The sequence below is a fragment of the Rhynchophorus ferrugineus genome, unplaced genomic scaffold (assembly GCF_030347505.1).
Source record: "Rhynchophorus ferrugineus isolate W39M unplaced genomic scaffold, kcgeb_rfMv2 rfM4, whole genome shotgun sequence".
Classification (NCBI taxonomy): domain Eukaryota; kingdom Metazoa; phylum Arthropoda; class Insecta; order Coleoptera; family Curculionidae; genus Rhynchophorus; species Rhynchophorus ferrugineus.
Window position 1 is genome coordinate 11745385 of NW_027472583.1, and position 14829 is coordinate 11760213.

Here is a 14829-nt window from a genome sequence, read left to right on the forward strand (position 1 = left end):
TCCAAAGATTGCTGCAAAAAAAACAACAGCTATATTGAACAGAGCTTTCGCATCCCTAATATTGATATCCTCGCAACATCAACTCTCTTACTCATATTCTTTCGACTATCGTCCAATATACCTGTGTCTTCTTCTACCAACCTCCGACTACGTTTAATTTTCACTGTACACTTTTTAATGGTTTACGTACAAGATCAAGAGCAGACCTGTTATAAACCTGGAAATATACCGATTTGCTGATTGGAACGCCATCTCTGCGTCAGACCGGGAACCTTTTCATGTTACCCTCATATATAACAAACATAAAACAGTCATCGCATTTAGTAGATAATATTGCATTGTTAAGAAGGTTATTTTGAACCCTAAATATGTTTGATCAATAGGTATGTACATTTTGTCCTATTCTGTCTGTTCGTATCTTACAAACATATATAATTTTACCACCATTGACTATTTTCTAGTTTACCCTCGTAATATACGTTTCAGCTTCGTCAAACACAAATATCTACTGGATGCGATAACAAAATTGTTACAGTTATTCGTGAATGATACAGGCAGGTTTAACAGTATAATATATTATAACGCTCTGATTTTTTGTTAGGAATATAAATAGTTCACAATTAAAATATCATATTTTATGTACTACTAAAAACAAGATAAGCTTTGTTATGTGTATAAATTATTTCGAAAAAATATATTGTTTAAGATCGAGGATGATAATTTGGACATAATAAAAAAACACTTGTCGCAACTCAAGCTTACATGATCAAATATCAAACGTTTGCAAATATAACATTTATCAATTAAATCTAATTTATATAATTTATATGTAAGATATGTCGTTAATTCTTGTGTCCTTTTTTTGTAGGTTTTAGATCGCTCAACTTGTTCGGTTATTTATAGCTCTTCAAAATTGAATAAAAGCTATTCAAAATGTGATATTAATTATGATTTTTTTTATAGAAAGTATCGATATCAGCTGTTCCGAAAACCGTGTGAACAAAAGGTGTCGCAATCACCAACAATGAAATACATTCGCGAACAATTTCAAACAGAATTAATAATTTTGTACGTCGTTTCATTATTGTAGATGGAGCCACCATGATGTTGAATGCAAAACATACTCAGTTCAGGAACACTAATATTGTATTCAAAAAATGTTTATCAAAGCATAAAAACTTATTTCTCGTGATGAGCGACAAAACTTATCGAACAATCTGATATACGAGAACATTTCCAACACAAAGGCATAAGTGAGTTATTAAATGTCAATTTACCCGAACAAGAAATGAAGCATCACTAGGAACATTTGCCGACGATACAGTTCTTGTGACAAAAGATGTATCTAAGACTGTTAAGGAAATACAAATGAAATAGTAATAACAAGAAAGTTTTAAGAATGTGTAGAGTTTGACAACATTTTAGGTGTCTACATGAAATACAATAAGAAAATTTAAACTATTATATTTAAAAATATTTAGTTAAATATTCATGCCGAATGCAATCTGAATCTACTGCTTGTGTCATAGATAAAAGAGAAGGATTGGGGTTTGTATGAATAGCAAGCCACAAAAGTAAAAACGTTTTCTACAGTTAAAGATTTAAAAATTTTACTTTTTTTTTACAGTGTTGATATTTATATGAGGTATATAAGATATGATATTCTGGTAGTATAATAAAATAAAAATTCATTTAAATATTTAAATATGCTGTTAAGGTATTACTTTGAACAAAACGAATTTTTGATAATTATATTCATAATTATTTTTGTGGCTTATTGAAACCATATGAATATTTTTATACGTTATGCAACATTTAACACAGTTTCTACTTAGAACAATAGACAATAGTTTTTATTTGCAACCTACTATAAAGATTACTATTTTTTATACAGTTTTTACGACAAAAGATGTATCTAAGACTGTTAAGAAAGTACAAATGGTAGTGAATAAGATCTAAAAGTGGACTAGAGACTGGAAAACACAGCTTAAGAGCTCCAGATCTATTCTTGTCAATTTTACGTTGTAGTGAAATGTCAAAAACCTAATTATATTAGATGCCCGATTCCTGAAACAGAATCAACTAAATGTAGTCTGTTCAAAGTTTTTTGTACATACGTCATAAAGATATTTAATGAATTACCCTAACAATATTTTTCTTCTCATTTTATTCAAGTTAAAAAGAGATCCAATGTTGTCTGATTAGTTCGAACACGTAAACGTTTGAGCCTGTCAGAGTCGTCCGGTTGTCAGACGTGTGCAAAATTCTCGAAGGCAGTGGTGATAAGAGGTTATTACTCTAACCTATAAACTACTGTGGCTGTATAATTAACTGTAGTTTTTAGATATACTATAATATTAAAATAAACTATATTTGATAAAATTTTGTTCAACTATTTTATTTAGATTGGAATTTTGTTGTATATTTTGAGGTAAAAAATTTAGATGATCTATGTACAAAATAACTTTGAATAGAGTATACCTCTGCATCCATCTTGATATTAGGTTAAATTGAAAACGTTTGACAAATATTTGACAAAAAGCAGAGCAGATCAGATTCAAAATTATATAACTGTAGTGGTTACTTGGAAGATAATTCCAACTCAACCTAAAATCAAAGAAACTGGTTTGTTAGTCAGTCATCAATCCAATTTCGTTACACTCAAATATCAAACCAACTAGTAATTCAACGCTGCCAAAATACAGTTCAAAATCGGTAGCCTCATATGAATTTACAAAGTTATTCAAGATTTCATCTTAAAACATTAAATAAGGTTACTAAATCACAACAACATTGATGTAAACCCACTTGACAACACGCAGAAAATTATAAGATTGAAGCGATTTAGATCACATGAATTTGTATAGTGTATAAGTAAAGATAAATTAAGGTTATTTTAAGCATATTTAATATATTTATGCATATTTAATATATTAATGCTATCAATTGAAAAAAATATTAATCATATTTCGATTTAATTGTTTAACAATATTATTCTTATTATTATTTAAGTTTAGCCAAACTATGGGAACAATAAAAACATAAAATATTTCACAATATTATCGACACTTTTCTTCGTTAAAATAAAAGTATATCTTTTAAATAATCTGCGAAACAAAAGTTTTTATCGTTGATCGGACTGGAAAGAATTATGAACTGTCCCATGTGCGTTTCACGGCATTGTCTCCGGACCCCCCATGATCAAAATAAACCCCATTTTTGGTCAACGGCCATCGATGGTATACTGGCCGCTCAATAATGGTTAAATTAACCGATCTCCAGGCACAACCATGAATGAAACGTCCATTTTTTGTCGCGCCCATGCCCGATCGCCGTCCTTTCGGTAAAATTTATTTTATAAGCCGCATGAAGAATGGCCATTTGATGAAACACAATATGCTCGTAAATATATTTTAATTGGCCTTGAAGGTCCTTAAAGGTAGTTTTGGTATCGGATAGCGTTTTGGTTTCGTATGAGGATTGATAGAGAGATGAAACTGGTAGGGGTGAGCGGTGCGGGACGCGAGTATGAGGATAGACGTCGCGAAGAGGAGGCGGCTTGATTCGAAGTAATATATGAGGCCACCCAGCATCCCGATTTTATTGGAATTGTTCGTCGTTCTTTCTACTTCATTATCGATTGATATTTTAATTGTATACTATTTATATTCGTAGGTAAAAAAGTGTATTATAATACAAGAACAGATACCAGGTTGTTTAATATGTTTTGTAGTTCAATAAGATAATCATGAATGTTTAGTGTGAAATACGTTTTATTATTTAATATAATCTTTCTGAACTTCACTGTAATAGTTTGAGCAATTGTTTGCTTATGGGATTCATGCCATTCTATAAGCTGTTAGATGATGTGGCACCAATTTCACATTTATTCATTTAAGAATATATATATATATATATATATATATATATATATATATATATATATATATATATATATAAATATATTCCAAAGAGAGTACTACTGGTGCTACTGCAGTGAGTGACCAATTTGGAGATAATCCCAGAAGACATTCGATTTTACGCAACTTGGTTACTGGAACGACTGGGTTCATTTTTCTTGCCGGATTTTGCACTCTTGCCTAAGGTCAATTATAAATGTTAAACAGTCACAATAGAGCATGTACTTTATTACACAATAGTAAAAAACGATCTGATGACGTATGTCTTGTATCAAGTAATTGAACAAAACAAAAATTATAATTATTCTATTATTCCATTAGTAAGCATCATATAGATATTTTTAATGATTGCATTGTTATAAATTATATAATAAGGAATGGATTGATGACTTGAGTAATAACAAGAAAGTTTTAAAAATGTGCAGAGTTTGACAACATTTTAGGTGTCCACATAAAATACAATAAAAAATTTAAACTATTATTTTTAAAAGTATTTAGTTAAGTATTCATGCTGAATACATTGTGAATCTACTGCTTGTGTCATAGATAAAAAAGAAGGATATTTAAATATATTATAGATATTTATATGAGACATTCTGGTAATATACTAAAATAAATATGTCTTTAAATATCTAAATACGCTATTAAGGTACTACTTTAAAAAAACGAATTTTTTTAAATTATATTCATATATTATTTTTGTAGCTTATTGAAAACATCTTTATATTTTCTATGCGGTATGCAATATTTAACACAGTTTCTACTTGAAACAATGTTTTGCAGCATAGACAGCAGCTTACTACAAAGATTACTATTTTTATTAAAGAATTTCACCTAACAATTCGCATGCAATTTTGAACGAAAAAATGAATAGTGTAGAATTTTTCATTGATATAAGAATATTTCAAAAAGTATGTAGAACGATTGAGTTCTCAATTTTACACTTTTTAAAATACTAATATGAGTAGAGAAGGTAATATCAAATAATATAGAATATAATATAATTTAAATAGAAAACTCCAATGTCAAATATAAGCCGGCTTAATTGTCCCAGTGGTAAAGGGACAGGACGGTCCACCTACTGTTGCGATAGTCGCGGGTTCGAATTCTACTGGGGCACGGTCATAAATTTATGTTTGTGACTATTGAATATTTGTGATTGTCCTAGGCAAGAGTGTAAAATCCGACAAAAATATGATCTCAGTCACGCCAGTAACCAGGCTGGGTAAGACCGCATGGCTTATGAGATGATTTCTAAGTTGGCCATCCGCCAGTAGGTAATTCAACTTAATACCGAAGACCGTGGTTCAGAGCCAACGTTAAACTGTAGGTCCAGTCCAGAAACATTATAATAAATATATATAAAATGTCAAAATGCAAATATATTTTGCAGAAAATTATTAATGATATACTATGTCTCCACAACCATATCAATTGCTATCAGTCCTCAAGCAAGAACAAATTTTCTTAGCAGTTCTTTGTCTACTTGACATCAAATTAAATAAAAAAGGACGAATAAATAAAGAGGTCAGACCATTCTTGTTATTTTGGAATTTTGTTAACCTATGTTGGCATGAAAATTTGGCATATGTTGGATTTTTCTTTCATTGTTGTACATATCTTTTGACAAAGGGGATACATTAATTTGTTCTTTTTATCAAATATGTAAAATACAATTTGAAGTGTTCGTACTATTCTTAATCGTTTGTCCAAACTTGCAATTACTCTTTATAACCATATAATATATGAATAACCGAAAATAATACAAAATCTAATAAAAATAGGACTGCTTAATATTAAATAATCGCTTACCGTTCTAAAATTGTAACATGTAACATTTAGGGATTTTTCTTCTCATAGAAAATTACCAGCCGGCATTTTACGGTGCAACGTTGCCAGAATTTATTTTAAAAAGTATGCCTTCGCAGTTGGATTACGTACAACAGAAACGACGAATAATTTACCGTACAAGAGTTGTCGTGGCAACGTTATATTTGTTTAAATGTTTTGTGTTACTGATCTGAAGGCTACCATGATTTGATTTGGGCGTATTTCATTTTATCGAAATGTATTTAAATAACTTTAACCGTGCAAAATACCACGCCTCTGTGTGTCCCCACTTTCCTCAAAAAAGGAGACAAAATTTTCGATTAATATATAGAGATGATAATTAAATGGAAATTAGATAAATACATGCAAAAGGATAATATATAATGAGCCTATTTTATAAACAATGAGGCAACTTTCAACGACATGACTCTATGAGTAATTCCTACAATTTTACCAAAACAATTTTCAAATAATTTTTCAAAACAACCTTCCAGACAATCTCGATCCATTTACACTTGCCCATCGGCAAGACAACGTACCCCGGGGGCTTTGCCGCGGTCTCCTCTCCATGGGACAGCCGGGGAGGACCCCCGCTGCGCCATCTACATACGGCATTCCACACACACACGGCCCGGCTCTGTGAGAAAAACGAAACAATCAAGGCTATTCGCCGCATTAAATCGATTTTTTTATTCGTTTTCGTTTTTTTTTTCTCTTTTCTTTCTTCCTTCATTTCGGGGACTTTTATTCGGTTGTTTATTTCGTGAGGTCTTTTTTTTTCTGTGGTGGTGCAGCCACAATCGGGCGTGTCTGCGGCGGTTTTATTTAAAACGTAAGTAACGTTGAGTAGAAAAAATTATGTTGCATAACATATTGTAAAAAAGTTAGTCTTAAAAACTATAGGTGCGATTTTTATATCATCTGATCATTTCGAAATGAAAAAAAAAATTAAAAAATATTTTGAGTGACAGATAAGATTTTGAGACTACAGGTAGATAAATTACATTCCTTGTTGAGGCTAAAGGTCGTTTAAAATAATATAAAATAAACGATAGCGTTCGTTAAAATTAAGTGAGTGTTTGAAATCGTTAAATAATACAACTGTGTGGGGGCTACCTTTTTTTGTGTGAAAATTGATGGTTCATCTATAAGAAAGTTTTTCAAAATAAAAAGTTTATGTGAATAAGCCCCAAAAGACTACAACATCTTAAGCCTCAAATTTCGCAGGATGTCATGAAAAATGCCTTAAAATGAACCGAAAGTTGCATAGCGATTCGTGGTCACCATTTACCCAATATAATTTTTCAATCATAACGAAAAAAAATATATATATAAAGACCATATAAAATTATCATTAAAACCGAACTTTTCTTTTAGCAAAGTTATAGGCAATCAAAATGGTAACGAAACTTTTGCCCCACTTTGTATATAAGTGTTTTTTTTTGTTCTGGCCTAAAAACCAGGCGGTGGAATGCATGACGCATTCCTGGTCGCGGAGACTTGCCCTGGAGTGACAAGTTGGACCGGGTTATGTGGGACTGCCTCTGGGCTTACCAATACACTAAACCGAAACCGCCTCACAGTTGACCCCTGTGGATCACTACTGCTACTGCATTAAATTTGGGGATATGGCACCCGCTGATCGGGCAGCCGTTATTGGGCACGAGGGCCCCGCGATTCTATTGATTCGCGAATCTGAGTTAACACACAACTGGGTACTGTTGTATGGGGGCAAAAGTTATGACTGTAGCGACGGATGAGGTCGTTTCAGCCTGGAAAAGGGGGAGAGCTTAGCGGTGACATGGTGCTAAGCTCCCAGCATGTCGACCAGCTCGCGAACAAGCGCGTTTTCAGAAGAACTTGAGCTGAGTTGTTGTTTGTGGAATGATTGAGATATGAAGTGCTTGATTTCTGGAGTGTCAGTTTCCATATGAATTCGATTATTTCTGACAAACCATGGAGCGTTTAATATTCTCCTGAGGAGCTTATTTTGGAAAACTTGAAGCCGTTTGACCTGGTTGGGTGTAACAAACTTGAAGTAGACATTAGATCCGTAGAGGAGTACGGACCGAATTAACATCTTGTAAAATAAGCATTTGATGGAGATCGGAAGTCTGCTAGAAGGGCAGATCAGAGAAGATAGCAGGTTTGCTATCCCCGAACCTTTTTGGATTACTTTCTGGATTTGGGAATGCCAACCGAACCGCCGGTCGAAATATAAGTGTTGCTTTTAATGTTAGTTTAAGAACTCTAGTTTAAGAACTCTAATTCTGTACGTATTGATGCAGCTATACTGTAATAATAGAAATACAGATATATTCAACTAAGCATACATAATGAAAGATGTAATAAGAAATTTTAGTAAAACTTTTATCCAGTATACATAAACTTTATAAAATCGGCAGTATATAAAAACATTAGTTTCCTACAAATATGTCAACTGTGTTAAAATAACTCGTCTTTATATAAATAATTTATTACCGAATATAATACCAGCGAGTTTATATATAAATAAATGGCGAAGCCCCATTTTCGCCTACACACAATACCTATATACATACATAGGCTCCAAAAAATAACAATAATAATAGTAACAAAAAACGGCAACAACGGTATCCTAATGGCATTCTTCTTTCCAACAACAAACGTTAAATAATTACATGGTAATGTATTCCACTTGGGCCATTTCCATTCGCGCATATCACTAATTTGTTTAATACAGTGTATACACATTTGCAGCGCAACATAAAGGGGGAGCTTCGATTTCATTAATATTTATGAGCGTAGCCGAGCCATGAGCCCGAATAAATTGTCAATGTTTTCATAAAATATTTGCCGAAATTAATATCGAATCACTGCGGATACTGTAATGCATAATATTTGGGAAATGGTGAGCTAATATTGATATCCCCGGGTCCAATGTCGATAAATACTTCAGCGCTCTCTGGTCGCGCGCTGGAAGAGACCGTACGGCCGGCTGGGGGGACTGGAGGGGCGGGAGAAGAGGACGAGTTGGAGGTGTGGGGTGACGAGGGGGATTGTTAGGTCCAGCGGTGCGGCGAAGAGTTGTAGTGCAGTACCATTAGAGCGAATGGATATTTCCAATTATTATAAATGAATAAACAGTCATAGGTTCTTATAGGCATGATTTATAATATTTTTTAAAAACTTAATCTCCAAGAACTTCAACAATCTGCCTGTGGGCAATAAGTATTCGCTTCAGTAAGTTATCTATTGTACAAACTTATAATCTAATTCTTAATCAAGAAACTGTTCTAATGTACTCTAAAGTATATCCTAACTTATTTTAAGGCCTATTCTAACATATTCTAGAGATTATTATATCTCACTCTATCTGTCTATTAATGAATTCATATGGTAGTATGCGTTAAAGACTTCACACTTCAATATCATCGCGCACATTTCACCCTTTGGAGGGTGCATTAAGATGTACTAACAATCTTTCGTAGTACATTGCACTAACACTTTGAATCACACTCGTTATGGGTTCCAAGGGCATATCGCACTGAACTAGTTTGTAGGATATGTAATATGGGGCATCAAGGATGTACCCCACACTTCAATACCATATTTCCAATGGGGCCTAAGCAATGACTTAAACAGGTAAACCTTGTTATATAAGTTTAATTTAGATTAACGCCCTATCGGCCAATACATTTGGTTTATTTTAATATTATCTGCTTGCAGGACTATATTATTATTAATTTTTACTTGGATCTTTCTACAAAGGGTTAATATCACATGAGTAGATTTTGTCTCATTTATTTTGATACGCCACGCTATCAACCACAATTCGATTTTGTTTAGATGAACTTGTAGGTTTCTTAGTTACTGTTTTTGGATCCTAATGTGATGATGAGACCGCTTATTGTACCCATATGTTGCGGCAGTAGTGTTTCTTGAGGTTGGTTGGTCAACTGTATACAATATGACATATACATACACATACATTAGACAAGGACACTGCACTACGGAACACTTGAAAAATCATCACAGAGGCGAGAAATCTTATTACAGGCCATCAATTTGGTCTCCGTAATAAACACGGAACAACAGAACAAAAACATAGATTAGTCAACCAAATTAACAAAAACTTAAAGAATATAAAATATTGCTCCGCTGCATTTCGCGATATATGTCAGGCCTTCGACAAGGTGTGGCACACTGGACAGCATGCTAAATTGAAAAAACTTTTGCCCCATACGCACTTTCAACTGCTGAAATCATATCTAGCAGACAGACATTTCATTGTCAAACGGGGTGACGAATACACTGACGTTCACCCAATATGTTCGAGTGTTTCGCAGGGCAGTGTTCTTGGTCCATTGTTTTATCTATTCCATACAGCTGACCTACCGACCTCAAGAAACACTACTGTTGCAACGTATGCTGATGATACAGCGGTTTTATCATCAGACGAGGATCCAACATGGTGAAAACGTGGCGTATCAAAGCAAATGAGAAAAAATCTGCCCACGTGACATTAAACCTTTGTAGAGCATGTCCATCAGTAACATTGAACAATCATGAACCGCAAGCAGACAACGTTAAATATCTGTGAATGCATTTTGATTGGTGTTTGACATGGAAAAAACAAATAGTGACAAAATACAAACAGCTTGGTCTTGACGTTATTCGAAGTGCTAGTGTAGAGTACTCTGACAGACTATTAGTGCATCCCAATGCATATGCCAAACAGTTAAATGTGCGCGATGACACCATAGTGTATATGCTCAAACTAAAGTGAGATTAAATAATCTCTAGAATAAGTTATACTAGTCTTTAGAATAGGTTAGGATAGACTTTCAGTTAGAATAGTATCTAGAATAAGATTTAGATTATAATTTGTACAGCAGATCACTCACTGAAGCGATCTTCTTCATATCAGGATAGTTATATTACATCACGAAAATCATATGATAATACTTATTGTCCATGGGTAGATTGTTGAAAATCTAAGAGATTAATAAAAAAAAGTTTTAATTAATTTGGTTGAATAATCCGTGTATTTGTTCTGTTGTTCCGTGATTATTACGGAAACCAAATTGATGTTCTGAAATAATCTTTCTTTCTTCTATTATATTATTAAGGCCTCTTAAGTATAATTTCTAAAAAGCTTTCGGATTGCTGATGAAAATGATATTATAGAGCACAAACCGTTTAAAACCTAGACGAGTAGCTTAAATTATTTTCACGATATTTTATTATTTCAATAACTCCATTTTAAATCCAACATACCTTTGCAATTAATTTATTAAAAAGTAAGTATTTCGGATATAGAAATATATAAAAAATGTATACTTCGGAAGGTATAATAGTTTATATTAGATAGATAATTTTGCATATGATACTGATACGTAAACATCCGAACCGTCTAAATTCATACGCTTACTTTTTGTACGTACAGTTTGTTATTTTAGCTCCCAATCAATGTTATTTCATCGAAATATTTAGGAAATTAGTTTAAATTTCAAAAATACCCATTATTTACCGTATACATCACGACTGAAGCCTCCTATTGAGCAGCTATTTATTATCTTTTATTATCTTAATGCAAAGCGCAGCCTCAATAAACAAATAGGAAAATTATGGTGTATATAGTTATAAATAAAGTTAGAATTATATGAAAATCCATGTTTTTATGTTAATACTAGATTAAAATCAGACACGCTTCACTGTAGATTATGGTAAAAATTAAATTATTGTGTTTCATGTCATATGTTTTTTTTTTTGAAACGATTTAGCAATAGATTTTGATGAATAGAAGGTTCTGATCTCCCATGAAATAAATTTACAGAAATGTATAGCTGTTGATTGAAAAGGAAGCGAGATTGCTAAAATTATACCGAACTCTGCTATAATGTTAGCTCCTAATAGGGTCATGTGAAAATAAAATAAATATTGCCATTTTTCTTGTATAATCATTCTTGGAGTTTCTCATTTTCGCAAATGTTGCATCTGTCTTCATTTTATCTTTTGTATTTTTCTGTGTAGCATAGCACAATGCTGGTGTTTTTTCATGCTTCCGCATATACATTCAAATGTCAGTCTCTATTACGTTCAATATTTTCTAAACTTTCTTGGTTAGTAAGGTTTGATAATCATGATGATGAGTTATCATTCTGTTTTGTAACTGCCTATGTTTGAAAATATAGCTCTTAATTACACAAATAGCAGTCAACACTGAAACAATCACTATATATTAATTAGTGTTGGGAACTATCGACTAAAATTGACTATCGACTGTTTAGTAATTGACTACTTTTTACTATCGACTGTTTCAGTCGCTATTTTTGGTTGGACTGTTTTCACCAATCACCAATTTTCACCAATGACTGTTTCAATCGACTATTTTCAGTCGCTATTTTCGGTCCGATTGATTTTGTTATTATTTGCTATCGACTGTTTCAGTCGTATATTTAATTATTATTTTTGATCCTATTTGTTTCATTCGACTGATTTTTAACGTTCTGGTTCTGTCGCCCTAGCCGCGATCTTGACAAAAATGTACCCAATTTATGCTTATATAGATTTATATGTAATATATGTAGTTTTACGTTTTTTTTGGCAGTTTGCTTGTAAATAACATAACATTGTATATTAATATTATAGCATTTTATTACGATATTTATAATAATTGTTAATGTAATAGGGTAGAAAGATTAAAATTGGGATTGATAAATAGTAAAATATTTTCACTGTTTTTATAGCAATAATAGGTAATATTTCGATTACTCTCTCGATTTTTGTTAAACAATATTTCCGTTCAATAACAAATAAATCATTTAATATAACCACACACACACACACACACACACACATATATATATATATATATATATATATATATATATATATATATATATATATATATATATTATATTTCGATTTTTTAATCGATTCGATTTTTAAAAATTAAATCGATTTTTAATCCGATTTAATTTTCTTTAATCTTTCGAATCCTTTTAAATACTAACCTTAGGTGATTTCACTTATACACTATATTAGTAATTAAAATCTCTTTTATACTTGCTGTTAACATAATAACGGTTACCATGGTTACTTAAAAACGACAAATTATAATTCAAGCTAGAGTGTAGAATTTTCGGTTTTCATTGAATATTCGAAAAAAGTACAGTGAGACATTTCTAAGTCACGGTGAAACAATGCTTAAGGAATGCTAAAGAATCCACTGAAAATATTCAAACATTCGTAGCTGAATTTTTCACGAATAATTTTGTTTTTTAGTTTTCGGTAATCACTGTTGTAAAATTGTCGTTGCTAGATAAATGTTTTATGTATTGTTTTGAAATAATCATTAGAATAGTCTTTGACGAATTAATAAGAAAATTATTTTATCATCAGCAATAAAGTTTTCTGTCACAAAACTGTTTTTGTTGCACGCTGGTCTGATATGCCAATGTTGAGGAAACCCAGCCTAGACAACACGAGTCAGCCAAAACGACCCAACATGATTAACATTTTCAGTTAGTTGGTGTATTGTGAACATAGTGATTGTGTAAACGTTAATATTAGTAAAATAAAGTTAATGAAACGTAAGGGGTAATAATAAGAAAATGATCAGTTTTTATATCTGCAGTAACGTAAAGTTACACAATATTCCTCAAATTGTAATTTCAATGATATATATTAAAATTTATTTAATTATAACTCTACATAAATTAAACTATGTTAATTTAGTAGGATCAGAAAAGAAAAGGGATAAGTACGCCTAGAAAAGATGAGCTACTGAAATTGAGCAAAACTATGGACGCTGAAAACTATCAACGAGACTTGTTAAAATGGAGCTTTGGCCGAAAAAATAGACATGTAAAGCCTTATTTCCTTTCTACGACCAATTGATGCTTACCTAAAGTCGGAAAATGTAAACTTTTTTGTATGGTGTTCATAAATGGTTTTTGTTCAAAACAAACAACAACATTTTGAACAAAGAAACGCAGCTAGAAATCGCACTTTTCCAAGTAGCCTTATTTGAAAACATTTAAAACATACAAATAATTTAAAATAAATTGGATTTAAACATTTAGAATAATAAATTTTGTTAATAACAGATACATATATATATATGTATATGCTAACAAAAACCTATAAATTAAAGTCTGTTTTTGTTATATTAACATAACAGCAATTTAAATATATACATAAATATATCGCAAAAACCAGTTTTACTAACCACCGTATTAAAAAGTGAATTCCATGGGATACACGTTGCAAGAAATATTGCAACATAATTATCTCTGAACGTTGATATTAACTTTTCGAGTATTAAATAATTTCATAATATTCAACGTATACACCCAAGATAATTATATGAAATAGCAAAGAACATTATTTCAAAACTCTAAAAATGTACCCACCCCTTATAGTTATAATTGCATCAAATATATTCTATTGTGAAACATTAAGGTCACAAATAAACGCCCTAATACCTTAGTGTTGGCTGTCAATCGCACATTCGTTTTTAGAATGCTCATATATTGTGAATAAAATAAAGTACATATAATAATATTACTTCATTTATGCGTCATTTAAAAATTGATATCCAAAAATTTTATTAGAGATGAATAAAATTATAGTACAAATATTTCTTACACATGTTTTTCCTCATTTCAATATTTTCAACATTACTTTTAAATGTTATTTTATACATTGACAACATCCCCTCAATCTAAAACTTAGCGTCGAAAAGATTAATTTAAAAATAATGAGTTGATAAGATTGCTTTATTAGATCAAACTAAATATACATGCCTAATATTGCCAAAAATCTAAACTAATTTTTAAATAATAAAAAATAGGTTAGGGTGTCTACGATATCGAGTACCAAATTAACGTGAGCTGCGATGTCCGAGTGGTTAAGGAGTTTGACTCGAAATCAAATGGGCTTTGCCCGCACAGGTTCGAATCCTGTTCGCAGCGATAATTTTTTTTTATTTTAAATAATAATGTATTTATGATGTTTTAACCTACATGGAGTTTTCTGTGTCGTGCTGTGGTGGTATCCAAAAGTTGCAATACTTTAATATTCTCATGAGAAT

General features: G+C 31.7%; 1 non-coding gene across 1 annotated transcript; it reads left to right on the plus strand.

Annotated features, from left to right (window-relative positions):
• Window positions 1-14628: 14628 nt before the first annotated feature.
• Window positions 14629-14710, plus strand: TRNAS-CGA (transfer RNA serine (anticodon CGA)). The gene has a single exon. It is a non-coding gene; the product is annotated as a tRNA-Ser (tRNA).
• Window positions 14711-14829: the final 119 nt, after the last annotated feature.